The sequence below is a fragment of the Bactrocera latifrons genome, unplaced genomic scaffold (genome assembly GCF_001853355.1).
Source record: "Bactrocera latifrons isolate USDA-ARS-PBARC rearing strain unplaced genomic scaffold, ASM185335v1 scaffold_50, whole genome shotgun sequence".
In the NCBI taxonomy this organism is placed as follows: domain Eukaryota; kingdom Metazoa; phylum Arthropoda; class Insecta; order Diptera; family Tephritidae; genus Bactrocera; species Bactrocera latifrons.
The window spans coordinates 291,194-295,989 of record NW_017537157.1 but is presented as its reverse complement, the minus strand read 5'-3'; the positions used below and the strand labels follow the sequence as shown (position 1 = coordinate 295,989).

Genomic DNA, 4,796 nt, shown 5'->3' with positions numbered 1-4,796 from the left:
AAACGATTTCAAAAGAAAAATCAAATTTATGCCAACAAATAACATGCATTTATATCGAAAGCAAACATACAAACCATCAAAACACATACATGCAAACATGCATACAATCTAAATGACTTTCAATTTATCATGGCCCTCAGGCGAATCTCTCGCGAAATCGCAACGAGCAACTTGTTGAATGTTATCATCATGCCCCGGCCAAAAGCAGCCGAATTTTCACGCTGGCGGCTTAGCGTCAGCAGCCATAAATTGATATAATTTGCATATTCCACAGTTGACAGTTTTCRGCTCACCTTTTCATATCAGCGGTGTTGTTTTGTTGTTGTGCCGTTTGTAAATTTTAAAATTGCCACGCAGTGTGTGGTAAGGAGAGGCGAGGGTGCAGAGGCAAACGTAAATATTTTGCTATCAGCGTTTGCTTCTACATTTATTTTAACATACACATACATATATGTACATATGTATGTACGTATATAGGACTGGCCGTATATTTGTGTTTTTGCTAAATTTGCGCAGTGATTAACTTTTCCGGCTGCCTCATTGGTGGCACAGCCCCACTTTGTCTAATCCGTTCACACTCTCATCACGCCGTCATAACTCACTGTTCGCATCGTTGCTGTTATTACCCCCCCACCTTCGCTCCTTACATGTAATTCAGCAATCAACATCGTTGTTTTTATCAAATCAAGCAACATGTCAGCGTTTTGATGAGTCGTGTCTGTCCGGACATTTGAACATTGCTTAGGTGCATACGAATTGGGCGCGTGATTTTGTAAAAGTGGATTTCAATCGACCCTGCTTGTACATACTTATGCAAATCGCAGACTTTAGACAAAATAGAAGTACTTTGGATTAGTGATTTGACTCGAAATAAACAYATTGACTTTAGATAACTATTTATATATTATATTACTTGTGAAATATCTAGGGCTCATCCTGGATAGAAAGCTTTCATGGCAGCTGAATATCGAAGAGAGAGCAAAAAAGTTATCAACTGCCTTGTACTGCTGTACAGAAGCCATTGGCAAAAGGTGGGGTCTCTCACCGAAAGTATTCTTCTGGCTCTAAGACACCATTGTCAAGCATATTATGTTCTAAGGAGTCTTTATGTGATTGAGTGCTGTAGAAAAAATCACACTTGCAAAGGTACTCGAGAGCGTTCAACGAGTGGCACTTATTAGCATGTATGGTGCACTAAGGTCCACTCCAACCATGGCACTTAACGCCATCTTGCTTATATTGCCCGTMGACATCAACGAAAGGTTATGGCTGCGAAAGTTGCTTTCAGAGTCTGGATTCCTAAAARCACACTCACTTTGACTTTATACCGCATCACTTCGTTCACGGAGTCGACAAACCGAACTCTGGCGGTCCTTCCCTACCCATAAACTGGRGAGGTAGTTATGGATGGAAAGAAGTCGTTGGAGGAGAGGAATAGTGAGCTTCTTTAAGGAWGGGTCAATGCTTGGGGGGAGAATACGAAYTTCCTGATTACTTCGGTGATTTCACCAAAAATTGGACGGTGCCACGTCCATCGTCCAAATTACACACCGGCCATCTCGGAGGTAAAATTTAAAGTCTCTTCATAGTTGAAACATATGTCCCACCCTGTAATCGACCCTTACAAGTGTCGATATTATAGTTGATATTTACTGTATTGTAGCAGTTACATTGGCACATATGTATGTACAWATTTATATTGTATTACTATTACTGTAATTTTCATGCTTGCTCTTTTTACTATTCACTCATTACAGCACATATAAAAAGCAAATAAAAGGCGAAAATAAAAATATTTTATTTTGTAAGCGTTTTTCGCAGTTATTATAGCCTATAAATCTGTTTCTTATCTTGACTCCACACTTTTCATTCTCCCATATCGTTGGCGTCACTGTGTAAGTCGCTTGTGAAACAAAANATATCGTTGGCGTCACTGTGTAAGTCGCTTGTGAAAAAAAAAAAAAAAAAAAAAAAAAAAAAAAAAAAAAAAAAAAAAAAAAAAAAAAAAAAAAAAAAAAAAAAAAAAAAAAAAAAAAAAATAATGAATTGGAATATTTATTGACGCGACGCGCATCAAACTAAAGAAAACGTAGAAAACTGGCGGCAGCAAACTCTCTACAGCCAGCGCTGTAGCTTTTTTTTTTGCACTTAAGAACCAATAATTGAGGATTTAGTGCTTAAACGAAGGTTTGATTTCGATTTCGGTGCTTACTAAAGAGTTTACGAAAAAGAAAAATGGAAGAAAAAAAGTAAGAAAATGATATATAAAGTCTGTCATGAAGTGTGTTTATGACTCTACTAGGAAATGTTGGGGACCCTATATGAGATTGTATATATATAAATGATTAGCGGTACGAGCTGATTCGATTTAGACTTATCCAACTGTCAGTCGGTCCAACTGCAAACTAGTCGGTCAGTTCTTAAGATATCGATATGAAAGTTTCCATGCGTGTTATTGGACAACTATAGCATATACATAGCTGACATACAAACTGAACTTTCGGAATCAAGTGCTTGTATGGAAAACTTTTTTATTTGACAAGGTATCTTCACAAAATTTAACATGGAGAATTGTCCCAGGCAGCGCTACAATTTTCGAAGAAATGGTTCACATCCGATTACTGTAGCGTACAGCTCCCATACAAACTGAACTTTCGGAATCAAGTTCTTGTATAGACAACTTTTTTATTTAACAAGATATCTTCACAAAATTTAACATGGAGAATTGTCCCAGACAACGCTACAATTTTCGAAGAAATGGTTCAGATCCGATTACTGTAGCGTACAGCTACCATACAAACAGAACTTTCGGAATCAAGATCTTCTATGGATAACTTTTTTATTTAACAAGATATCTTCACGAAATTTGGTATGGAAGATTTTTAAATGCAACGGTACAATGTCTCAAGAAATTTTTTATATCAAGCAACTATATCATATAGCTSCCATATAAAGTGAACGATGAAAAACATAGCATTGTATGAATAAGGTTTTTATTTGAGAAGATGTCTGTGCGAAATATGTTGTGAATGATTGTCCAAAGCAACGGCATAATCTCCAAAGAAATTGTTCCGATCGGACCACTATACCACATAGCGGTCATATAAAAAGATGGATCAAAATTAAGTTCTTGTATTAAAAAATCTTTTATTTGATGAGACATCTTCCCAAACTTTTGCATAGGTTATTTTCCTACACAGTGCCATAATATCTGAAAAAAGTTTCCAAATCGTACCCACTATACCATATAGCTGTCATGCAAAGTGAACAATAGGTATAAAGTCATTCTATGGAAAACTTCTTTATTTGACGAAATATTTTTACAAAATTAAGTACGGATTATTGGCCAAAGCAATGCTATAATATCCGAAAAAATCTTTCAAAATGACTCACCATAGCTTATAGCTGCCATACAAACTGAACGACTCAARTTAAACTTTTTTACTTGTGAAGGGTATTCTAGCTTCGGTATCAACGAAATTAAGCGTTTTCTTCTTTTATTTATATTCTGGTGTAAATTAAATACTTTTACATTTTTGTTAATTTTTTATTTAATTTTTTAGAGGCTTTTCAAAAGCTGCTGAGTCAGTTTGCTCGTTTCTAAATGTTTATGGAATCTTTTTAGGTTACGATTACCATTTCGGTTTCGCTCGGATACTTGYCTATGTATTTCTTTGTATTTTCTAATTTTTTATTTTCTTATTTATATGTATATCTACACATATATCAATATATAAACATAACCCTTAGCGTGCGCTAAAGTTTGCCGAAACGCTTGTTAAATTATTTTAGTTTCGCTTTTGTYTTCTCCTATTTTCTTGGATGAGTTCAGTCAGCAAAATTTTCTGACTTATATTGTTGTTGTTTGTGTTTTTCACGGTGAGTTGACAGGCGACCAACTGATTTGGTGCCAGTGAGTCTGACGTTGATTGCGGTGCTCTGTGCTCATACAATCGAGCAGTAACAGCTCAATATATACACACACCTGCAGACACATATACAGACATCTACACAAAAAATACTCACACTCTTCCGAGCACCAAACAATCGCTCTCGACGAATCATGAAGCTCGTTCGAATTATGGAAATTTTAATAAATTTTATTAAAGCGATAAAAAGTCAGTAAAAAATGCAAAAGTAATAACAAATAGTGAGGGAAAATTAAATTGAACGGATGCAAAGTGAGCCAGCACATATTTATAGGTAGTGAAAGAAAAAACAAAAACAACAAAAATTATATTTAAGTGGGCGGAAGTGTTGAGTACTGTAAATTTTAAATTTARTGGCGTGTTTTATTTATGAAAAATATTAATAATTGAAAATTTTGTTAAATAATATATTTATGTGCATATACATACATATGTATGTATATATGTATGTATGTATGCTGTCTCTTATACACATCTAGATGTGTATAAGAGACAGGCATAAAACCGCATCAAATAAAAAAAGTAAAAACACAAGAATTAACATACGTATGTATATGTATGTAATCAAACACATACACACACATTACTATATGAGTGCCAGAATAGCCAACGAGGMAATGMAAAAAAAAAAAAGAAAAAGTGAAAATCAAATAAAAAAGTGAAAAAATAATCAAATATTGCAACACTAAAATAGCCACCAACCGCTATTAGGCAATAGCCAGCAACAAAAATAACAACAAATAWTTGAAAATCGTCGGTTTCGCAAAGCTTTCCCGTCACTGGCGCTACCCCAAACAAGGAAGCGCGAGTGAAACCGCTGACCAAATTAGTCAGCATTAATATGAAATAAGTTATAAAAAAAAAAAA

The 4,796-nt window shown here is 34.9% G+C and overlaps 1 protein-coding gene across 1 annotated transcript in view; it reads left to right on the top strand.

Annotated features, from left to right (window-relative positions):
• The window catches only part of LOC108973809 (rap1 GTPase-activating protein 1), a 260,459-nt gene that overhangs the window by 25,573 nt on the left and 230,090 nt on the right, over positions 1-4,796 (top strand). The window lies entirely within an intron of this gene.